This window comes from Lolium rigidum, chromosome 3 (genome assembly GCF_022539505.1).
Source record: "Lolium rigidum isolate FL_2022 chromosome 3, APGP_CSIRO_Lrig_0.1, whole genome shotgun sequence".
NCBI lineage: Eukaryota > Viridiplantae > Streptophyta > Magnoliopsida > Poales > Poaceae > Lolium > Lolium rigidum.
Window position 1 is genome coordinate 121,347,728 of NC_061510.1, and position 25,672 is coordinate 121,373,399.

At 45.1% G+C, this 25,672-nt stretch overlaps 2 long non-coding RNA genes across 3 annotated transcripts; both read right to left on the reverse strand.

Moving 5' to 3' along the window:
- Positions 1 to 6,075: 6,075 nt before the first annotated feature.
- Positions 6,076 to 9,669, reverse strand: LOC124698117. Its single transcript, XR_007000883.1, has 4 exons — positions 9,470 to 9,669; positions 9,294 to 9,381; positions 6,802 to 6,967; positions 6,076 to 6,338 (listed from the first exon to the last, which is right to left on the reverse strand). It is a non-coding gene; the product is annotated as an uncharacterized LOC124698117 (long non-coding RNA).
- A 59-nt stretch (positions 9,670 to 9,728) lies between these two features.
- On the reverse strand, positions 9,729 to 11,046 carry LOC124698118. Of its 2 annotated transcripts, none has more exons than XR_007000884.1 (6): positions 10,751 to 11,046; positions 10,550 to 10,675; positions 10,276 to 10,422; positions 10,088 to 10,208; positions 9,889 to 9,954; positions 9,729 to 9,796 (listed from the first exon to the last, which is right to left on the reverse strand). It is a non-coding gene; the product is annotated as an uncharacterized LOC124698118 (long non-coding RNA). The 2 variants fall into 2 exon arrangements; XR_007000885.1 differs by having other exon boundaries at positions 10,055 to 10,208.
- Between the last annotated feature and the right edge of the window lie 14,626 nt (positions 11,047 to 25,672).

Here is a 25,672-nt window from a genome sequence, read left to right on the forward strand (position 1 = left end):
CTCCTCTTTTCTGGCATGAAGTCTTTTCTGATGCATCAAATGGAACTACAGAAAATAAAGGAGCATAGATACGTTTTTCATTCATCATTTTCGTGCAGGTTCTAACAAGAGAAGACAGGAGAAACGTTTTTTGAACAAAAGGATTTATGGGTTGTCTGACCTGGGTAAGTACTTGATCCTCCTTCGGTACTCAGATCTGTGATTTTAGACCAGAAGGAATTATGGAGAACATCTTTGCTACTCATGATTTTTCGTCAGATCTGATCTGCTATTCTTTCTCATCGGGGGTTCACAGAGTTATTGCACTGCTATGTCGTGAGAAGAGAGGATGATGGAAGGGAGTGGTTGAGGGGTACTTTTGGCATACGATCTCTTTCTCGACAACAAGTTTTCTTCAACGTCAAGAAAGAATGAATGACAGGTAACAAGGCCCAATAGTAATAGAGGCCCAAAGAAACAGCGTCAAGAAAGAAAGATTAATTTGTACAGGCCCAAAGGGAGCCAAAATTATTTTGTACAGGCCCATCTCGGGCTGGATGTGCGAGTCAATTTTGACCCACAAAACGTGATGACGTCAGTCGACTGAGATTTAATAAGTCTCAGTCGACTGAGCTCCAGGTGCCCCCATAAAATATCACTTCCGTGACACAACATGTTGATTTTATATTCATGTTATAAGCCCCAATGCAGCTCACGGCACTAGTAGAAAATCTCTCATCAGTACCGGTTCCAGAGGGGCTTTAGTACCGGTTGAGCAACCGGTATTAATTATCCGGCACTAAAGGCCCCCCCTTTCGTACCGGTTGCTTACGAACCGGTATAAAAGGCCCTCCACGTGGGCCACCAGGAGAGCTCAGGGCCAAGGAGCTTTGGTACCGGTTGGTAATACGAACCGGTACCAAAGGTTCCCACCCGCGGCAGGGAATTTGCCCAAATCTCTGCCGCGGCAGAGAATTGGTTTTTTAGGGTTTTTGGAGGGGTTTAGGGATATCGGTTTGTTTCATATCGCGTCGATGCACCAGAAACGCGTTTGGGTTTAGGTAGTACATGAAGATCAAGATGATGCATAGCAAGTTGGTGCATATAATATAACACACATGTTATTGCATAAGATCGCAAATTAAGTAGCACTATGCATGAAGATCGATCTTCATGCATAGTGGTACTCTCCGAGGCGTACTCTATATATGTCTATTACATGTAGCATAGTGGTACTCTTCGAGTCAACTATATATGTAATATGTACATCTTCATTCATAGTGGTACTCTGCGAGTGGTGGTATGACGTCCCGAAGGAAAAATCCCGCCAATTCCTCGCCTATTGCTATGAAGCGGTCATCGATTGAGAGCTTGTTCCGCTTTCTTGCCAACTATAAAAGAATAAGATACAAATGAATACATGAAACAACTATTACTGAAACTCAGCACAACTTATGATAACAAAACAAATTTGTGAAGATTGTTTTTGTACCTCTTTATTTCTTTCATTATTCGTTCTCTCGCTGACAATTCTGCGGATGCACTCGCAAACGAAGAATCCACAGAGATCGGTCCCCGGAGGTTGTTGCGGGCATTTCTTTACAAGAATATAATTCAATCAAACAATAGTCAAGTATGATAATTAAAAGGTGTGTGGACCTAGGTAGTACTACTTACTTTCGCACGCCATCGCAGCTTCGGTGTCCATTCACGGGACGTATCTTCCTTGATGAAAGTTTGCCATACGCTGCTCGACAAAAGAAAATGCATAAAAGAGTCATCAATTAGTTCAAAGCAGGAAATTAACGAAACAAACCGATAAGAATTAAAATTACCTTCTGAGCATTAAAAAACAAGACACGTATAGATCCGATTTTTTGCTTAGTGAGTCCAAGACTTCAACTTCTCCAATTTCCAAATTGATGACGAGAAGAATAAAGTGAAACCTATGCACGTTTCAATATGTAGTGTCATATATATAAGTCATTAGTTAAAATTTTGATATACGGTGAGCAAAATATAATGTGTTATAAGACAGTAAGACTCACTCGAAGTTGTAAGGCCAAAGTATTAGCTTTTTGTCACGTTGTCGCTTCAAAAACCTTAGCAAAGTCTGCGGTGTATCCTTGTTATAGAGGGGATTCTCTATGGTTTTAACATGCATTGTGTGCGGGTCAATGAACCCAATGTCTGTGATATCGTCCCTTTTGCATTCGAGCATCTTCGATCTGCATAATATAGCGCACAAAAGATTATAATCTGCAGACAATGAACGACTTCTCAAATTAAATAAATAAATCACTTACGGACAATAGCAACCGATGATTGATTTGTCGAGGGCCCGGAGATTGTATAACCGAAAGAGTTCGGCGAAGTCAACGTTCACACGAGTACTCCGGAAGTAGTGCTCTTCCCTAACTCGCACCATGATAGTCTCGATCCCTTCCTTTGAGGCCTTAAGGTACCACGAATGCAAGTTACGCATACATGTTGGTACCTTCCTGAGATTCTCGACCAAATCTTTCCCTTGAACAAACTGATATGCTCGTTCAGCGAAGGCGTAATCAGTTGCGTCTTGTCGAGAACTTTGAACGGTCTTCCCGTCAAACACCTTGAGAGGGGCGACCGATTGAACGGGTTGTTGTCCGAGCTGGTAGACACTGTGTATCCCTTTTATCTCCCTGATACCCGATTGAACGGGTTTTGTCGCCTCGATCATCTTGTCATACGACCTTTCAAATAGAACGCGCATAGTCAGATGGCGGCGATGGTACAGGGTCATATAGATTGTCAACGGTACGCACAACTTTCACCGGATCTAGTGTCTTCTCGAAAGGTATCTCTGGCACTTTCGGTGCAAACCATTTCTTCAACTCGGCCTGAATGGCCTCCGCGTTTTCCTCTGGAGTTTTTTCCGAAGGTAACTTCTCAGTAGGCGGCAGTTGTTTCTCCTTTCTAGCTTTCTTCCTAGGCGGCGTACCGTTCCGCTTAACGGACGCTGTCTTACGTCGCGGAGGATCTCGAGATGGTGGACTCACGCCTGGGGTCCCTCTCGGGTAGGTGTGGACTTGGCTGCTCACCAGGACTGCCACCGAGGAGGAGTCGATGGCATTTGCTGCTCATGTGTAGGAGTCGGTGGCCTTTGCAAAAGGACGACGTACTTCTTCGGCCATAGGGCGAAACCGTGCTTGACATCGGCCGGTGTCCTCTCATCTTCACCTCTAGGAATATCAAGCTCCACTTTTTCAAAACCCGAAACAACTTCATCCACCCCGACACGAACACAACCAGGTGGAATGGGCATATGATGGTGCATTGCTCCATCTTCACTTGGGTACACATAGCCGACCGCCACCTTAACGGACGCGGTTCGATTAACATATGTAGCTCGCAATCTGTCTTCTCCGTGACATAATCCACGGGGTAGCTTCCTCCACATCCGTCAAGATGCGAGGAACCGACACTGCTTCTTCGCCGAGATGGGGCAGCATCGGCTTGTGGATCCTGTAGAAACAGCGGCTGATCAGGTGCCCTCTGATTTCTCTCAAGAGCCTCCACCCTAGTTAACAATTCCGTTACAATGTCGGCGTCCTTCTTCTTCTTTCGCGAACGGCTTCTATAAGTGTCAGCGCTGTCCGGCCACGCTTCCTTCATGGTGAGACCTGGGCGAGCTCGTACCCGTCCAACATGTTCGGGGTTCCCCGGAGCGAGTGTCGGCTCGTCATTCTCTCGATCGGGGATGTACTCTCCCTTTCGACCTTTTCAATTGCATCTACAAGCTTCGGTACAATTGCCTCAATTTTTTCCTTCCATTTTCCCTTCGCAACGATCAGCCCTGTCTTTGGGTCCAACCCTGCCCCATGAGCGAACAACCAGAACTTGGACCGTTCGGGCCAGTCCCATGTCTGTGGAGTGATTCCATGATCAATCAGTTTATTCTCAAACACTGTCCACTTCGGAATGGCACTCTAGAGGGCAGCACGTTCTCCCCTGGAAGCATCTTCTTTATTATTTTCAGCAACTTTTCAAATCCCTTGTCAGAAGTACCATTCTCTGCCTTCCACTGCAGCAATTCCAGCGTGGTACCCAGACTTTTTCGACCATTTTCGCAATTTGGGTACAACAGTTTGTTGTGATCCTCTAACATTTTCTCCAACTTCAACCTCTCCTTTTCATTTCCGCGAGTTCATCTTCGCATCAAGAATGGCCCGACCCAAATCGTCATCCGGGTCATCAAAAATCGGCTCATCGAAAATGGGCTCTTCTTCAGCTTCGTCTTCCCCATTCTACTACCACCGTCTTCGGTGAATAAGGGATAGTTGTCACTATCCTCTTCTTCTTCGTTGTCTTCCAATATAACCCCTCTTTCTCCGTGCTTGGTCCAACAATTATAGCTGGGCATGAAACCATTCTCCAGCAGGTGGACGTGAAGGGTCTTCGAGGTAGAGTAATCCTTCATATTCTTACGGGAACTACATGGACAATACATGAAACCATTCGACCGCTTGTTTGCCTCAGCCACGTTGAGAAAATAATGCATGCCGGTAATGAACTCGGGATGGCACCGGTCACCGTACATCCATTGTCGACTCATCTGCATTTTATATGTATATCAAAAATCATTAAAATCACAACATCATGGATATATGAGTGACCAACTTAATTAATATTCAAGTTCATCACATAAAACTAATTGTTTTTTATAAAAGAAGAGGGGCTCACCGAGGTGGTACTGTGCCGGCTAGGGGACGACGCTGGCGATCGACAGCGGTAAGGACGGGGATGATACTAATTAAAACCTACAAAACATACCATAATTTCAGCTCAAATTGCATATAAAAAAATAAAATCACTAACTTAGGAATTTCATCGAACACCTTGCTTGCACTACAAAAATAGTACGAGTTAAAACTACCAAAGAACTGAGCTAAATTAGGAACGCCGGAAGGAAGGATGATATTGCTAACCCTTGGATAGATGTATGCCGTTAATCTTGTTAAAATGGTGGAGAAAAATAAAGATTATTGGAGTGTGAGAGGTGCAAAATATTTGGAAATGTGAGGAGAAGTGAGAATGAGATATGCAGGGAGCTCGGGCGCTGCCGCGCGCTCATATAGGGCACAGACCCTTTAGTACCGGTTCCTTACACGAACCGGTACTAAAGGTGCAACCCTGGCCCCACCACCGCCTGGAAATCGGGCCCAAACCCTTTAATACCGGTTCGTGTTACGAACCGGTATTAAAGGTCCATAACGAACCGGTATTGATGTCCCACGCACGGAACCGGTATTAATGCCCCCTTTAGTACCGGTTCGTAAGGGAACCGGTACTAAAGGCTTAGATGGATGAGAGATTTTCTACTAGTGCGGGTAGCCACAGTACATAATACTAGATGGTTAGGCGCGCTTCGCTTCGCCGCGCCGCCTAGAGTGCGTTTGACATTTTATGCCTAGAGTGCATCTGACATTTTGTGGTAAGGGATGAGCCTGCGAGGATGGTGTTCGGCTTCAGCCATAAGATGTTTTTTTCTTTTTGCGTTTGGTTTAGTGCTGGCCATAAATCAAGAGATATATTCTCTCTTATTGTTTCCATTGAAAAATACTCCCACATATCTGTTGTGGCAGCCTAGTTCCCTATATAATAGCAAGCGCACTACACAACGCACCGGTGAGTAGAGGCTTGTTGGCAGGCTATACAGTTTTCTTTCCTTGTGAAAACGATTGGTAGTAGTTTATGTTGTACTAAATTGCTTTAGATGAGGTTAACCCAAGGTTATGGGAAGATAGATTGAGACCATCCTTGTTCTTAGGATGGGATACTTCGGAATAAAGCATCATCGGTGGAGCCAATAAAAGTAAAGACCAAGATGTCGTTGGTAATAAGAAAATGTACAACCAATCAACACAAGGGAAAGAACATGCACCCATAACAGTCTTCACATTCACTGAACATAAATTGAGGCCATTTTTGTTTTTAGGATGGGATACTCCGGAATAAAGCATCAGACTCTTAGATCGGTAGAGCCAATAAAAATAAGGACAAAGATACTATTGGTAATAAGAAAATGTACAGTCAATCAACATAGGGGAAAGAACATGCATCCATAACAGTCTTCTCAATCACAAGCTTGACAACCTTCAGAATTCGTTATAACAGGTCCTGAAACTCTTAAACCAAGCAGGATGCACATGCCACATAATTATTATTATCAATTGTAACAATCGGTATTATCCTACATGTATCAGCAGTAATTATATGAAGAGAACTATCAGCCGTTCATAGTGAACCAGAGGCACACTCGCTTAAACAAAGGAATGGCAGCATTTTTCTGAACCTCTGCAGTTTCTGCCTGTAATAATCTACAGAAGTGATGCAAAAGGCAAAGGCAGGACTGACACATAAGTAGAAATATACCTCATAGTTAAGTATGGGACTATATAAACCTTTGAAAAAACATGTGAAAGAAGATACCTTAACTGTAATCACGACAAAGGCGTCGCAAAATACAGAAGGTTCCCCCACTTTGATTCTAATTGGAAACAATTATCCTAAATTACTGGCTAGGTTATTTTTGTTGTCGGTGAGAGTTCACAGATTTGCATTCCCTATGGTATAGGAACTTGGATTGCTTAGCACAACGGGAAAAAGGGTATCTCAATACAGATGTTAAATACAAAAGGTACTCCATGGAGCTTTCTTAAGTTGTAATTCTAGACAAAAAATAGACATGGAAGTGCAGAAAGCTAGAAAACATGAAGTGGTCTTCTATATGTAAGAGACGCGTTAAATATAGAAAAGCATGTATGGAGCAGAAAATTGTACCGCCATCTTGAACAGTCTTCTCATGTGCTCGGTCAGAGAGGCGTATGACCTTCCTTACTACCTGTGCACCCTTAAGAAGGATGAGTCAGGCTACACACTGGAACTCAATGGGTTGCAGCTTTTTCAGCAAAGGGGCGTCGAGGCAACACAAGTGGAGGAGAACTGTCTAGGGAATGACATATATGTTTAGAAGGGTTCTACTTACAACATAAGCATCAGGAGTACACTGCATAATATCCCATTTTATTGTGATGAGAACAAAATGACAGGGTGCATGTCAGATACATATCGGAAAAAAAACAAAGAAAGAAAGTGAATTCACACTCTGACTTGCATACTTATTCTAGTTTGCAAGATCTACCGGCTTACAGCTGGATACTTATAGAGGAAGTAGCAAAACGCAATTGCTTGAGTTCTACTAATTCACTTTGCCCCTAAACTTTGCATCTCTTTACAAATAGCGTTGTCAAGAAAAAAAGAGCTTACTTGATAGAATCCCTCGACGGTGGCGCCACCAACATGACACACAGCCCAATCCCGAGAGCACCCTCCCATTCACTCACACGGCAAGGTGGAGGGCTTCGTCGACAGAGCCGATCCGAAGAGCACACCCACACCCGCGCAGCAAGGAGGGCTTCTTCCTCGACAATATCTACTCGGTGTCTCCCTATGATATACTGTTGACGGTGGTGCTACCGCCATCTCCACATCATGCCTGCTCTACCGGAACTGTCACTGGAGCTGCCATTTCTCAACCGTCTCGCTCACCCACTATATATCTATTTCTAAACCACCACCCTCACATTTGTTTATCCACCAACAATTTGGTCGCTGGATAGAGAAATTTATAGTTGAAGCAATACTAACTATATTACTGAAAGTGTTTTCTCTTGAGTCTAGTGAATTATTATGCTTCCGGTTGAGAATTTTCTATGTGCTTGTTCTTGAAATATTTGCTAGAGTTGCAAAGTATTGTTTAGTTTGGTCTAAAACAAAACAATTATCATTCAGTTCAGCACATATTAGATGGGTTTAGATCATGGTTTTAAAGGCGACGCTTAGGGGACAAGGCACCCCCCTCCCATCTCCGCCTTGGAAAATCGACCGCTTTAGGCGCCTATGCGTCTAAAACGCCCGCTTTGTCATTGCTTAGGCGTCAGAGCGCCCCAAACCGCTCTAAGACTCCTTAATGCCTTTAAAACCCTGGTTTAGAGAACGCTAGTGTTTTTCAATGGATCCCTCATCACCTATGTCGCAATGATTACATGTAAATTCAGATGGCCTCCTGTACTGTTCAACTATGCAAACTTATTACATATTTAAGTTGTTTAGAGTGTGTACATTGAAATCCTTATAGCCAAACTGAATTCCTACATTGCAATAACAAATCTATTCTGCTATCATTCAGCTATTTAGGTTCAAGTGTACTGGTGTGCTTTCTTACTGCATATTTCAAGAATCTGCACCGTGCTTGCCTCACTTATTGTGCATATGTATCAAGAATCCACGAGCTGGACAGCGGGCTGCCGTACGCCACGCACACCAGTCCCAGAGGCAAGTGGTGCAGCCACGAATAGCTGCAAGCCTGCAACATGCGCAGGCGGCCACAGCGAGATGTTGGGGCAGATCCTACCCGCCTCACTTGCATCATGAGTGATTGAGACGACATCTCATTCTCCAGCAATGAAAGACAGAATTAATGGGTAAAGAAGAGGAACCAAACCTGTGGGTCTGATGCAAAAAAAGCAGAACAGTTTTGTACGCTTGCTTCACACTAATTGCAAAATTCTTTCTGCTGTAACAGGTTTGATTCGAATCGATCAAGCTCTCGCAATGGTTCTGTGGGATCAAGATCTGGACGCCAACATCGTCCATTGGGGCCTCCTATATAAGTCCTACACTTTCACGCTCTCTCTACGATTCAACCACTGCAGATGTCACATTTTCCGTTTGGTTTTCGTGTCCACATTTTCACAGTGGAAGGCATTGTAGATGCGCCTAATTCATTTTGATTTCCTTTTTTGGGATGTCATTAGCTCCATGCTACCGGCAACAAAGATTACAGTCAAACGAAGATGCTCTCTTTTTCAGACTATATTTAAACCAGTTCAGAAATATAAGTCACCGTAGAGTTGTATAAAGCTCCCGAACGGCACAATATTAAGGGAATATATAGAAGTAAAAAAAAAAGTGTACTGCCGACACTGCAATACTGCTAGACATAATAAATGGCAGACCTTTGGTTTGACTGAAAACACCAGATAGCGAAAGAACTAACACATGAACACATTTGACAGAAGCTACATGATTGAAAAATAAAATATATACTCTTTTAATGTATGCAGGATATCTATTTTTTACCAGAGATATTTGGGTTCTTTGAACTTTAAATTGAAGGTGAACATTATGTATTGAGACTCGCTCACCACCGCATGTATGATCAGCTCAGCTCTGTTTGATAGAGGACAGTGACAAACCAGGTGGAATATTACCTGGCGCATCCGGTTGGAACAGTTCTGTGTGGTGATTCTTTTGAGCAATGATCACTGTAATCTTTGGAGGTGTCCCCTGACCCATATTCTGGTAAGCCTACATCATCAAAATTCTGTTAAAAATACATAAAAAAAAAGCAAAGTGTTTACCAAAACAAAAAAGTGGCAATGACAACCTTCATTATTTGATCAACCTCGATATTCAGTACTTGGCTAAATTGAGACTCTCTCAGACCACCCCTGCACACATAAGAAAAATAAGATTTTATGGGACTGCCATTTGATATGTTTATGGGTGCCACATTACCACTACCCAACTATTAAACTCTCGATTATACAATGAAAAGAGGGGAAGTGCAGAAAGAGAGAACGGTTTAGTAGATAACTGAAGACTTGTAAAGCTAGCATCTCTCCAAACAGAAAAAAAAAAAACTCACAATATTTCCTTCTGTAAAAGGCTAAAGAAAGCTGTCCATAATCCAAGGAAATATTCTTGGAGAAAACTAAACATATTACAACATCAGCATAAATATCGAAGTGCAAGTTCTAAAGCATCTATAGAATCTTATGCTAAAGTATCAACAACAATAGAGACCTGAAAATGATTATTCGCGATGGATTTCTTTATTGACTAGTTTGGTAGAAGTCCATTAGAAGTTCCCTGACAATGCAAATTTAAAGAAAAAAATATGTAACTGGCTTAGAAGAACATGCAAATACAGTACAACTAACTGAATGCCAGGTTTAAACAGAAATAATACATGAGAAGATAAGTTTGCAACACATTATTGTACCATCATCCTTTCCATCATCCAGTGGCTTAAAAGAGAACCAATCATCTTTATCTTTGGAGATTGAGTCCGGACAAATGCCCCGTATCGTGATACCAATGGCAAACATTCTGGGCCCAACAACCTGTAGCATATGCACGGTAAATAAAAATCCCAAAATTACCCAATAGGAAATAAAGTTGTATCAATACTGTGGCTTCAAAAATGTTCACTGCGCCATCACCATTAATCTCACAATTATGGTAAACCAGCATAGGCAGATATCCCACAATTATGTCTCTTTTGGTGCATGTATGGTATATTTTGTTCTCCTTAATCCACACATAGCCCAGCTAATCCTGAGATGAAGACATCACCGTTAGCTGATCTCCTCATTAAATAACCTTTTGTGAGTAAAACTCATCCCAAATTGCTAGGAGACTACTAAATCAGTATCTAAGATGCAATCGATCATGCAGCACTGACCTTGTGTTGTGGCGCCAGCAGCTCATCTATAATTCAGAGAACTGAAATAGCAGAGAACCAACAATATCAGGCATCCTTATGTTGATGAGGGTGAGCTCAACAGCAGCCTACCCAGATCGAGTTGTCCTGGAGGAACGGACCACGTATTTTACACAAGAAATCACTCTGCAAACATTAAATCACTGAACGAACTTTGCACACCTTGAAAAAATACAGTAGTCTCGACAGTTCCTCTCTTCGCTCCCAAAAGATCCTTGTGCTGAACCGCATATACCGTGGCACCTGTCCTAATCAGTATCATCAGGCATCAGCACTCATTTCCATGTATTTACCAGCACCCATGTATGACGGAAGAGAGAAGTGAGAAAAAGGAGGAAGCAGCCCAACAGAAAGGAAAATGAGAGGGTAGGTGTACCTAAGCCAGAGAGGACGTACGTTGCAGCGGCGACATCCATGCTGTCAATCGGTGAGCAATGTGGATCAACGCGACCCCATCGATGGAGCCATGGAGGTGGTGACAAGCAACAATTTGGGTCGGCAGGAGAAGAGGAAATCCAACGGCACGGCGGTGGATTGAACTGTGGTGGCAAAGGGGAATTTGATTTAAATCGAGAGAAAGAAGTCTAAATAACCTCCATAAGTATCAGGTTTGGGATGATAACCCCCCCTAAGTTTAGATTGGGGCATTTAACCCCCCTAAGTATCAAATACCATGCAGTTCAACCCCTTGGCTGTTTTGGTCCGTGTTGAGTGGTTTTGGCCACGGTGGCATCGCATACAGCGCCACAGCGACGGCAAAGACCTGGCCGCTGACCAATGCTTGCGGCCTCTCGCCCTGCGCCGCGACGTTGCCGATGACTCGTTGTAGCCTCCCGGCCAGCATCCGTAGTCTCTTGTACCGGAGCCGGAGGACGTCAGGCGCCGGCACAGCGTCGAACTCCTTTCCCAGCTCGTCTAGCTCCACCGTGTTGGCCTGCAATAGCTCCACGACGGCCGGCGCGCGGGCCCAGAAATGACTACCACATGAGCCGATCAGGAATACGTACAGCGACGCCGTGGTCACCACCAGCTCCGGGAGTCTGGGTATCAGACGAGGACAAGGTACAGCACTTGGACGGTGGTGGAAGGATTGCGCCACCGCCATCGCCGCACGCTGTCCAGCCACCGCTCCAGCCCGACCGCCCAGGCGAGCACCCCAATGATGCGAAACTAATTGGCCTTGGCGCGCCGCACGTTCCACGGAGATTAGAGATCCGGCGTAGCGCGTGGGAGACTGGGAGTTGATGGAGGGTCGAGCAGCAGGAGGGCGGCGAGCCCTCTTTCCGCGTTGGACTAGAAGTGCAGGGTGCAGCCACATGTCCCCATTGGAGAAGCATGGTAGAAGAGTGATCTTCGGCCTCCACGTCGTCCGCCAAGCCGCGCTGATCCAAACGGGGCTTGCCCAGAACCTCACCGGTAAGTACGGGTGAAAAGCAGAGAAGAGAAGATGGGATCCTTTGCTCATCGTGCCTCTTCCTATGGCCAACTGGTTCCGTCCAAAACTCATGGAGGAGGGCTACGAGATGAAGGACCTTTTCGGGCCTTGTGCGCCCATCTTGGATTCACGCACGCACCCGCGCACTGGAGACCCACCGGAGTAACAGTATCATCTATGTACTCAAACACCGCCATGATCGAGTTCTTCTCCTCTTATTCGTCCAAGAAAGATGAGAAGTTGACGAGGCGATCGAGGCCGCCGTGGGCGAGCGCGTCAGGCGGGAAGCAGACCTCCACCGTTTGCCCGTGCTTCAGGTCGAAGCAGATAACGTAGAACGCCCACACCCACCGCAGCGAGATGGACGGGATCCAGAGTTCATCCCGGTGGTGGCTGTGGGAGTGGCCCTCGTGAGCTGGAGGCGTTGGTGACTTGGTGAGCTGGAGGGACCCGCGGGCAAGTCGCATCTTCGTGGGCGTATGCCTCGCCGTCGCTGGTGGTGTTGTATGCGATGCCACCCTGGCCAAAACCACATGCCACACGTGGATCAAAACAGCTGCCAAAGCAGCTAAGGGGGTAAACTGCATGGTATTTGATACTTAGGGGGTTAAATGCATCAATCTAAACTTAGGGGGGTTACCGTCCCAAACCTGATACTCAGGGGGGTTATTTAGACTTCTTCCAAATCGAGACCAGGGGGCGCTAGCTAGGTTTTCTGCAGGAGACAGCGAGATTCGGGCTGGAGGAGGACTTCCTTCTAGTCAGGAGGGGACGCAGTGAACCAGCACACAGCCGAGGCCTTTCTTGAGAACTCGATGGGCTGGTTGACCATGCCGTCGAGGACCACGGAACAACCCCATGCCTGAGCTACCTCTCTCCCAGCTAATCGCGCCAGTACGCCCGTCTGGCCGACGCCACGAGCCTGCCAGCCGCCCCCGCTCCCGGTAGGTTGGCCTCCTCTCCGCCATGGTGGACTCGATTTGTGTACGGTGGCGAGATGGAGGAGCGGGGAATAGGGAGAGCGGTGGACCGGTCCGGTCGAGCGGCTCGGTGGTAAATTGATTTTCTTTAACTTACCAGGCGGATTGCTACGCTGGCCCACGCACGTGCTTGCACTGTCCAATCACTGAGAGAGCGGCGATCTCAACAGCCTTAAACTCTTTATATATAATTAGGTACATACTACAGATGATGCACACATGGTATATTATAGGTAATCTTCATGGCAAGGATTACATGCATTTTTTTCCAAAAGTATGTAACTCTTTCCAGATCACTTTCTACAGGGAAGTACCCATGTCACTACTATTACAACTGCAAACCCAAGGCCAAATCCTAGTCCGGTAAACAGGAACAACATAATATCCACAGAATTATCCTCTGAAGTGTGTTGCGCAACATTTGGTATTGTTGCGTTGTTGCATTCTTTTGATAATGGAGACCCGCACAGACCATCATTCCCTAAAAACGAGTTGTCGGAGAATGTCAAAAAGTGAGGGGACTCTGGTATTTTCCCCTCTAGCTTGTTGTATGACAGGTTCAACATTGTCAGGAAGTCCAAGGAAGCTATCTCATGTGGTATCACTCCTGAAAACTCATTTGAGGATATATCCAAAGCCTCCAATTGGTTCAGATGACCAACTTGAGATGGAATCGTCCCGTTGAGGAAGTTGTGTGACATGTTGAGTCCATGTAACAAAACAAGTTCCCCAATAGCTTCTGGGATGTCACCACTAAATGCATTATTTGACACATCAATGAACACAAGTGTTCTTAGTATCTTAGCAAATGCAGTGTCATGCCCTTTATATGTGATAGCCGTCGTATACATATACGATGTTCCTCCTTGCGGTACTCCATAGTCCATGACCAATGATGTATTTGAATCTGTCAATATCATTGCCTTTAACTTCTTAAACCACCAGTCTTGGGGCAATGGGCCAGAGAAGTTGTTTGAGGATAGATCAACAATTCTAACACTTGGAAATGCACAACTGCTAGGTTTTTCTTCTCCAAGAGATTGTGCAACATGTCCAAACAACTTGTTGGACTTCAGGACAAGGACTTCAAGTCTATGAAGTGAACTTATCCAGCATGGAAAAGAGTCACTAATTAGATTATTTCCAACGTCAAGGATCTGCATGTTCTTGCAAGCAACGAGAGATCTGGGCAGCTGTCCTTCAATCCAGTTGTCACTCAAGTCTAAGGCCTCAAATGAGCACCCTTCAGTGAAACTGTCTGGGAACTTGCCATGAAGTTCATTATCTTTCAAGTTCACTGATACCATCCCGTTAGCATTCTCCATTAGACAGGCAGGGAGTGAGCCATTCAAGTTGTTATAAGACATATCAAGGAGTTGTATACTTGTTGGTCCACAAAAAGATGATGGAATATTTCCAGAAAAGTTGTTTCGGGAGACCGTGAGGAGGGTAACGGCACTAAGATGAGAAGTGAAATTTGAAGGTATAGATGAGAATTTGTTGCCGTCATAAACGAGTGCTGATGCGGAGCCTCGAGGTATAGGTATGGGCCCCTGAAACATGTTGTTTCTAAGATTAAGTACTTCTATGCTTAGAGGAAGTAGAGGGGCATAACCAATGTTGGTGAATCTATTGTTTGCGAGTTCCAAAAACAAAATTTCATCCCAATTCTCCCATGTCCATTTTGGAATAGCCCCATGAATTTGGTTATCAGAAAGGTCTAGAGACTTAATATTGTACTGGTACCTCAAGAAACTAGGAAATTCAGATATTTTGCACCCAGCCAAACCTAAGACCTCGATTTTCGGAAAGGGTACAAATGAAGAGTTACCTCCACTTACAACAACTAGATAATTATAAGAGATATCATATAGATAAAGGTGTGGCAGTTTCCTTAAAGAGGTAAGCTCCACTATGCCAAAAAGTTCGTTTTCATAAAGGGATAGTATCTGAAGTTGCGTTAGATTTGAGATATGTGACGGTATTTTCCCAGAAAAACTACAGTTACACAAAAATAATTTTTCTAGTTTCGTCAAATCGCCTATAAAAGGAGGTATCGGTCCTGATAAGCCACAATCAGAGAACTGGAGAGTCTTCAAAGACGTTAGGTTGGCAACCCACAATGGTATTGACCCTACTAGTCCTGTGCCCGATATCTCTATTGAATTCAAGGATTTAAGCTTACCGATTGAGGATGGCAGCTCTCCGGAAAAGCCATATGCACTAAGGCCTAGCCTCTTCAAAGACTTGAGGTTGCTAATAGAACTCGGTATAGTACCAAAAAAGTTTGTCCGACCGACAACTAGATTCTCCAAACTATTACTAGTTGAGAAATTGGGCAAGTTGCCATATAATCCTAAATTATGGTAAAGATTAATAGTTACTAGTTTCTTGTGTAGAAAGATTGCAGGAGAGACCCACCCTTCAAGATTATTACGCTGAAGTTGGAGAACTCTCAAGCTAGAGAAGTTGGTCAAGAAATCTGGAACTGGACCAAATAAATGGTTGTACTGTAGGTCAATGGTAACAAGTGAGTGCAAGCTAGAGAGTGAAGTACAAATGGGGCCCTTAAGCTTACAAAACGGTAAGCTAAGAAGGCAAATCTTAGGAGTGGACTTCGCTAGAGCATCACACCATTCCACCCCGTTACCCGATAGGTCAACATAGCCGAGCTTGATCTCCCTTAAATTGCCAAGTTTTGCAATTAAGGTTTGAAAGTTTGGTTCTACCAGCCGAGACGAATCATTATGAGAAGCTTTCGTAACATTCAAGCCATCATTGAGTGCCTCAATAATTTTGAAACCAGTAGAGAGATCAAGGGAAATCAATTTGGTGAGTTCACGGATGCTAGTTGGTAACTGGCCATCAAAGTTGCAAGTGGAGAAGTTGAGATGGGTGAGCTTCAGGAGGCGCTCAAACCCAGTGGATGGGAGCCGAGACCCACCGAAATCATTGTAGGCGAGGTTTAGGTGCTCGAGGGAGGTTAGATTGAAAAGCGAGGGATTCAGGGCTCTGCTCCGCAATCTGAGGTGGCTCAGGTCAAGGGATGTCACACGACCCTTGCCACCACGGCAGCGGATGCCCTCCCAGCCACAGCAGTCCGTGCCGGCCCTCCACGACCGAAAGGCCGTGATGGACTCGTTGGTGGTGATGAAGGACCGCTTCAGCCGGAGCAGCGCCGAAGCATGGTCTGGAACACATGGAACCACCAGTACGGCGGTGTGGTTCATGAACGTACCCGATGCGAGGGGTGAGTGTACGACCAGTACCAGCTGAGTTTGTATAAGGAGCAGCAACACCAACACCGGCCCCGGATGGGTCCTCAGGGAGGACATGTTCATTGTAAGAGCGCAGCTACCTATTGAGTGGTTGGGTAACTGAGAAATGAGCTTCAACACTGTGAGATACATTTCCAACCCTCTCTGCCCACGTTTATATACACAGCGCCATAGGCCGCATCTAATCGTTTGTTGATTGACCGAGCACTGTACGTTAAAGATGACAATTTACATGGTAGGAAACCCGGACACAAGGCTTACTCTCTGCACTTGCATAATATCAGCCTTACGCGTAGTTATCATGGGCCACGCATGATACATACATGCAGCTTCCCTCTGTTCACTAATACAAGTATGCCATTTAGATATTTTACAATTTACTAGAATGAACCAAAATAAGCGAGTCTATCTATAAACTAGAATAGAGTACATATAAACTAAAATAAATGAATCTATGAAAAAACTAAAATGTCTTACATTAGTGGACAGAGTAGTAGTCAACAATAATGCTTAAAACTGAATTTTGGAAACCATGAGCTATGACCATTCCACGGGCATCGCGGTTGATGTATAAAAGCTGACGAGTATGGTCGACGTTGTCACGGGGATGCGCAACTGCAAAATATCACAGCAGGTGGTACAATTTTCTTTTCTTGACAGCTCATATAAGGATGTATATTCATATGATATAAGGGCTGTTTAGGGACACGCATCCAGTGACACCAGTATTTTTCAGTGCTAATTTCTGCTGTAACAAGCATGTATATTTTCCTTGGTATACTATCAATCGACGTTCACCGGTCAGTCAACCCTTGTCTTCATCGGAACAACTCAGGGAGTCACGGTCACAATTGCAAATGCTACGATCACTAGTGGAAAACGGGGCTATAGACCCGGTTTATTTGGGCCTTTAGTCCCGGTTTCCAAACCGGGACCAATTAGGCGGGACTAAAGGTCCCCCCCTTTAGTCCCGGTTGTAAAACAAACCGGGACTAAAGGTTCCGCCACGTGGGCTGCTGGCGCGCGTCGAGGAAAAACCCTTTAGTCCTGGTTTGTAACACGAACCGGGACTAAAGGTTATTTCGTTATTTTTTTTTATCTATTTGGTTCCCAATTATTTTTCGCTCCTCTTTTTTTTCCTATTTTTTCAGAATTTCTAGTATTTCAGTTATTTAACTAGTTTAGTTTCTAACTCCACTTAATCTCTAACTACCCTTAATCTCTAGTCAAATTACTTACTCGTGGTCCAACTTCCCGCTCGGTCACCCATCCTCCCACTACTCCAGCACTAGCACGCTTAACTTCCAAGTTCCTTTCCCATCCCGCTTCCAAGTGCTTCGCACGCATGTTGTGATACTAGTATCATATCAATCTTATTAACATGTTGGTCGATGTCACACTTATTTATTATTCGAATTACAAATAATTATTTTAATAAACAAAACTAATAACGTAATAACATGTTGTGGTAATGGTATTATAATTATAATTTTTTAAATTTGTATTATAATTGTTTTTTTAATTTATTATTTTTTAATATTTTTTTGCCAAACTTGAAAATTTGAAAATCTAAAAAATTGGCTAACTTATGGTTAAGTAATAGTAATCTTTATGCATGATGTAACTAATATTTTAAAAAAAATTAAAAAATAAAATTCCGAATTTCTGGCAAAAACTAAAATCTTCCTGCTTTCATATTTTCATTTGGAATTTTGAGAATCTAAAAATTGGCTAACCGGTAAACCCGGGTGAATTCGGATGTAACTTTTTCCCAGGATTTTTTTCATATATTATACGTTTTTTTCCGACGTCGTATGCAAAAGTTATTGCGGTTTTACCATTTTTCAAAACTTTTTTGCAAAAAAAGTGCAAATTCAAATTTGTTAATTTCCCTAATACTAGGTTGCATAACATACAAGAATCTGAAAACATTTTATTTTTTTGGATTTTCTATCATTTTCTTTTCTATTTTACAGTGCTAAAAAAGGCGATCCACGGGGGGGGTGTGTGGAGGTGCGTGGGGAGGCATAAACCCTTTAGTCCCGGTTCATAATACGAACCGGGACTAAAGGGTAGACCTTTAGTGCCCCATAGACCACCCTTTAGTCCCGGATTGTATTACCAACCGGGACTAAAGGGTCCAAACGAACCGGGACTAAAGGGTTTTCATGATGAACCGGGACCAATACCCCCCATTGGTCCCGGTTTGGTTCAAAACGGGGACTAATGGTTGGGACGAAAGGCCTCTTTTCCACTAGTGGATATATTATCTTTTGAGTATTTGTCAAGGTCGTATTGGATCCACTCGTTTATTATCTTTTCAGAAATAATAATAATAATAATAAATAAAACCATGTAACCTTCCTTACAACCAAACTAACGTTCAATCTCCATGCCGCTAGATCGATTGGCATGTTCTCCCAAGCGTAAATCTCTACCTAACCATCTCCCTATTTTCGATATGGATTAATCCAGCGTGCTTTTTTTATCGATAAAGGGAATATATTAATATCAGAAGATACCAATTACACCCAGCCTCTGCAACAACGCAACACCCTAATGGCAGTACGGATGCACACAGCCAAAAAAGGAAAAAGAAAACTAACAAACAAAAGTCCCGCTACAGCATTCTAGGCCTAGCAACAGCAATACATCCACCACCAAGATAACACCTGAAATACAGAATCTCCAAAAGCGACGCCTCCAAGAAGGAAACAGTGCATCAGCGCCGTCGTCCCCCGATCAAAGATCTTAGGTTTTCACCCAGAAGATAGTCCCCTCTCTCAAAAACAATGCCTCCAACAAGGTCATTGCCAGGCACAACCAGTTAAGGCCAGACCTTGGATTTTCACCCTAAAAGATAGGACTCTGAACTTCACCTGTGTTGCCGCCCCCACTTGCATACCACTGCTGCGAAGCCCAGAACACCAAGCAAGTCCCTCAACAGCGTGGAGACTTAAATCCCCATTAGCTAGACCACCGATCCGGCCTTTATGATATTCTCTTCTTCTGACTTCACCATGGACAAAATGTCACTTGGTGTCAACACAGAACAGAGCTTCGCGCCCCTCCCTCCAGAACCAAACTGCTGGAATAAAAACATGGGTGCGCACGACCGAATACCACCCGATCCAGCAAACTCCAGGCAAAAAAGCATTGTTACATTCGCCGGCGGCGCCTTCCGGAACTCAACACTCCGGCTAGATCAAGGAGAGCAGGCCTCAGGAGGTCTCCATCTTCGCACAAGAGAAACCCTAGGACCACCACCTTCAAACTGCGAAACAGATGAACAGGCTCCCTCACCGTCATCTGCTAGCCAGCGAAAACGAAGGAGGAATCGGTGAACGCACCATCCGAGACCCACACGACCCAGATCAAAGATCGGGCTTGCCACGCCACGCGGTCTTGGACGCCGGTACCACACCATCCACACCTCGCATAGTCGCTGCCCCCTCCTCGCGCCGTCAGGAAAACCGACGACGGATCTGTGTGGGAACTAGACCCGCAGCCACCACCACCCCCATCGCCGGGAAGCCATGGAAGGAGCAGCTGCCGCCGCACAGCAGGGGATCGCCGCCCCTGATGTCGTGCTCGCCTCCCTGCAGCAGCCGCCCCAGCCGCCACAACAGGTCATCGCCACGACCACCCCCGACTCCCTTTGGCGCCGGGGTCCGCCGCCACCGTGGCCAGCGCCGACGGCAGCGGCGGAGGGAGGGTACGGAGGGGAGGCGGCGGCTGGCGGCGCTAGGGTTCGCCCAGGCGTCTCCCTGGGGAACGACGCGGGGTGAGAGCGACCTAGGGATGTAAAGAATACTCCTCTTCGTATGTTGACTTGGAGGGAGAATACTCCTCCAGCGTGCTTATTTATGTCCTACGCACAAAAAAGGGTTACCTAACAACGATGCTTACATATCAACTAGAAGGAAACTGCTAAATTTAGCATATCAAATACCGGTATGTCCTCAGTCCTTGGTTCAGTTAATAATCAACCCTTATTTAAGGGCATGTACAATGGTAGAGAGAAGGCATGCCTTTCCTTACCCCGCCACATCAGCTAGAGAAGGCATTAGATATAAGTTATACAATGGAGAAGAGAATTTTGGTAGTAATAATTAAATTTTGGTAGGAAATTTATTGGTAAGGGAAGACATATGTGATACAATGGAGAAAATAGTTTTCCCTTATTTTTTAAGAGATGATCCCTTAGGTAAGGGAAGACAACTTTCTCTCTCGTATAAGTAAACAAAAACTGACGTGGCATCTCTAAGAGAAGGCTGACATCACCCCATTGTACGTGCCCTAACTACTCCTCCATCAACGATCGTATTGGATCCACTCGTCGTGTTTACGTTCCTGTATCCGCTCAAGAATTGTTTGCACTGCTGGTAGTATTAATTGTTTACAAAACATACAATTGTAAGATGATTTTTTAAGATAGTTTGGTAGATTAAGATATCATTGAATAATGAGGGGCTCAAGGGTCACATTTTAAAAATAATATAAGATGCAACAAGAAATAAATGGAATATAGTCCTTCGGTTCCACCAAGATTGTATGAGATTTATCAAAATTTGAATGTATCTAGACTCTAAATAGCATGGTGAAATTTATCAAAATAAGGGTCACATTTTGATTTTAACAAATCTCAGACAACCTTTATGAAACGGAAGGAGTACGGTGAAATTTTAGATGTAAATTGACTTCCAGATGCAAAAATAAATAACCATCTAATGACCACCAATAGAAATCGGTCTCCTATCACCAAATCTTTGAACCTTCTGCAACCGGAAGAAGGTGCCGCAGTTCTTAATTTCTTGAAAAGGCCTCGCCCGAGTGGTCAATTTTCTTACCTCCGAGATGCACAAACTCTTGGGAGGAATTAAAGATGTTGACAGCCAGATGTGAGGCCCGAACTCGCCAATGCTACACGTACGGAATTATCTTACGGACTAACCTTACGGATGAGACGTGGGCTCGTGCGATTGGAAAGCAATGATGCAGCAGTTCCAGGAAAATCACCACGAGCAAATCTCCATTTCCCACATCATCACGTAAAAAACTTCCAAGCATTATTGGCCTGAACTCCACCATCGTCTAAACCTGAGAGGTCCAACACCTCCACCAACTAGCCACCCGAACACATGACACCACCAAAAAAATACTGCCACAACCTACAATCCACCACGGCAGCCATGCTAGTGCCATCGAGGAGGTGGATCAGTGAAGGAGAGGCTCCATGCAGAGATGGCTATATTCTCGTAACACCCCAAAATTTTAAAACAAAGAAAAATCAATTTCCATTTATCCAATTTTTAGGGTTAACAAAAACTTTCCTATTTCAAAATCTTTCTATTAGGATCATGCATGTATGTTGTGCTTTTGCCATGATTGTTGTGTGAAGTGTTTGGGAAGATTCCTAAACCCTAAAACTTGTTCTTTGGAGTCAAAAAGAAACAAAGCAAAAGAAAAATAAAAGAAAAGAAAAAGCACATGTGAGCTTATGACCACTTTTCCAAATCTTAACCTATGCCATGTTTACTTGGTATAAATGGTTTGAAAACATTACTAAACTCAAAATAATAACATTTGAATCAAAGAAATGCAAAACAAGTCAGAAGAAAAATCAAAACCAAGTCACATATGATAATGGTCACTTGTGCCATTTTTAACATGTTACCCATTTTGGACCCATGTGGTTATTTAGTTCTAAACCAAACTTTCTCAACTCTTTTCTCCTCATTCAAGAGCACATCAAGGTGATCACTTTGGAGCTTGCCAACATTGCAGATGTATTTTCAAATTCTTATTTTCAGTATTCAAAGTTGCAACTTTGAATCAGATTCAAGATCACCTCATATTTGATTTTTACAAAACCAACTCCATTTTGCAAACCAATACCACCAATAGATGCCAAACATTATTTGAATCACATCCATGAAATTTTTTGTCAAAATTCAAATTTAAACTTCATGCGGCCATTTTGTCGAGCACCTTGTGTGCACTAATCTGCCAACTACATACACTCTAATATCCAGTGGTTTTTAACCTAAACTCTAGCCCCATTGACCTTCCTCAGCACCCTCTTGAACCCCTTGAACAATTCCAAGCACTTGTACCACTGTACCTTGATGATTTTGACCAAGACATGGCCATGCCGAGGTGATCATGCCACCCACCATGCCATCATCCTCCCCACTCCTCTCTAGCCTCACCAACCATGTCCAATAGGCTTGCCTCACTCCCCTGACTCTGCTAGTACTCTCCAAGGACGAAGAGAAGCGCTGCCCTGGCCAGCACAGGACGTGCCCACGACGTCCAGGCGCGCCAGAGCGTGCACGACCAAGTCCCTGGACACGCCAGTGCACGTCATCGCCCCGTCGCTGCTGACCTCCCCCTGACCTCTCCTCTCGCCCACGCACTCACCTCTGACCCAGCTAACTGTTGGAGATATGCCCAAGAGGCAATAATAAAATGGTTATTATAATATATCTTTGTGTTTATGATAAATGTTTGCATACCATGCTATAATTGTATTAACCGAAACATTGATACATGTGTGTTATGTGAACAACAAGGAGTCCCTAGTAAGCCTCTTGTATAACTAGCTTGTTGATTAATAGATGATCATGGTTTCGTGATCATGAACATTGGATGTTATTAATAACAAGGTTATGTCATTGATGAATGATGTAATGGACACACCCAATTAAGAGCATCTCCAACAGGCGCGCTATATAGGCCGCGCGGCATAAAAACGTCTGATATAGCGCGCGCGGGAGGGAACGTGGCGCTCCAGCAGGCGCGGTAAACGGCGCGGCGCGCTAAAAATTTTAGAGCGCGCGTCGTTTTGCACAAACCGGAGCGGCATATCTGGCGCGTCGGCTACAGCGCGCGGCAAAGCTCGTCCAAGCGCGAAAAATCCCCCGCGCTGAAACTTCCTCTTCCGCGTCACCGTCCCGAGCGCCCAATCCGTCGTCTCCGCGCGCCGCCGGCGATCCCGACGATGGACGACCCCTCCGGCAACCCGCCGACCCCTCCCTACTCTGTCCAACCCTCCGCCGCCGCCACTTCCGCCGCGCCACCGCCAAACCCTAGCGGCGGCGCCGACGGCGGCAACCCAATGGCTGCTACGCGCGCGCTCTTCGTCCCGCCGCGCGGCTGCCGCACGCGAGCGCTGCCGCGGCGCGGATGGCCGCGCGAGGCACCGCGCCGAGGAGGGGAAGGTGCGCGTCGAACAAACGGCCGCACCTCGGCCCCGCCGCCGTCGCGCCGCCGAAGAAACCGAAGAAGCCCATCCCTCGCCGGCAGCCTCCTCCTCCGGCGCCGAACCAGGCGCCTCCTCCTCCTCCTCCTCCGCCGACCCAGCCGACGCCTCCGTCCGGCAACCGTGCGGGCGCACATATGGTGGATGATGAAATGCCCGAGAGGTAAAAATCACTAGTTTTTGTCGAATTTTAGTTTACTAGATGCATACCTAGCCGTATAGTAATGAATTTCATTGCAATGTAGAGTGGATGATGCGGCATTCATGGACACAATGAATGTTGGATCCTCGTTCTTGCATGATGAAGCCGCCGATGGGGAGGAGGAATATGAGGATGTAGATGAGGAAGGAGAAGGATTGATTGAACCTCGCCCTCCCGGCCGGTCCGCCAACTACACCATAGCGGAGGACAAGTTGCTTTGCAAGACGTGGTTGACAATTGGAATGGATCCAACAACCGGTACCGATCAAACAAGAGAAACATATTGGATGAGGATGACGGATTACTTCAACACACACAACACAAGTGGGATCGAGCGAACCATGCGCTCACTTCGGTCCCGTTGGTCCGGTATCAACACCGGGAGGCTTCGTGTCTTCCATGAATGCTACTATTCCTCCTTCAACCCAAGATGACGAGGAGGAAGAAGAAGGTGTTGACTTGGAAAGTGCGGAAGTGTGATATGCATTTGTGATATGCATTATGTGTTCCACTTTGTCCATTTGAACCATATGTCGTGTGTCATTGTTGAACTACGTCATTTTGTTGTGTCGTTGTTGAACTACGTGATGTTGTTGCACTTTGTGTCATTTGTTTCATGAATTATGTGTGTTTATTTGATCTTTGTGAATGCAAAATAGTCTAGAAATCTGTTTTCCGCGCCGCGCGCGCTGTATTTTACCGCGCTCGGCGGAGGACCATTTTTCAGCCCGCGCACGCGCTGCAAATTAGCGCGTCCGGCGGAGGAAAAATCGGCACCGCGCGCGCTATCGGTTTACAGCGCGCATAATCGGAGGTTTAGCGCGCCGCGATATAGCGCGCCTGTTGGAGATGCTCTAAGCGTAGCATAAGATCACGTCATTAAGTTCATTTTCTATAAGCTTTCGATACATAGTTACCTAGTCCTTCGACCATGAGATCATGTAAATCACTTATGCCGGAAGGGTACTTTGATTACATCAAACGCCACTGCGTAAATGGGTGGTTATAAAGGTGGGATTAAGTATTCGGAAAGTATGAGTTGAGGCATATGGATCAAGAGTGGGATTTTGTCCATCCCGGTGACGGATAGATATACTCTGGGCCCTCTCGGTGGAATGTCGTCTAATTAGCTTGCAAGCATATGAATGGTTCATAAGAGATGACATACCATGGTACGAGTAAAGAGTACTTGTTGGAGACGAGGTTGAACGAGGTATAGAGATACCGATGATCAAACCTCGGACAAGTAAAATATCGCGTGACAAAAGGAATCGGTATCGTATGTAAATGGTTCAATCGATCACTAAGTTATCGTTGAATATGTGGGAGCCATTATGGATCTCCAGATCCCGCTATTGGTTATTGGTCGGAGAAGAGTCTCGATCATGTCTGCATAGTTCACGAACCGTAGGGTGACACACTTAAGGTTTGATGTCGTTTTAAGTAGATATGGAATATGGAATGGAGTTCGAATGTTTGTTCGGAGTCTCGGATGGGATCCAGGACATCACGAGGAGGTCCGGAATGGTCCGGAGAATAAGATTCATATATGGGAAGTCATTTTCCGGGGTTCGGAAAAAGTCCGGTGTTTTGATCGGAGCTTCTAGAAGGTTTTGGAAGGACCGGAATAGTCCGGAATGTTGTGGAAGGTTCCGGAAGTGTCCGGGACGACCCGGGCTGTCTAAGGATGTCCGTAGGGTTCCATAATAGGTGTATCCATGTTTTCCTTAAGGGTTAAGAAGTTTCCCCTAAAGCAGATTCGGATTTGGCAAAAGAGTCCTAGTTCTGGTAGGTTTTGGTCGACGAAACCTACCGGAACTCTCCCAAACTTTGGGGGCAGGTCTTGGACGACCCAAGGACCTTTTCCACCTATAAAAGGAGGACAAGGGGAGCCCCAAGAGGTTCACAAGTCGCAGCCCTTGCCC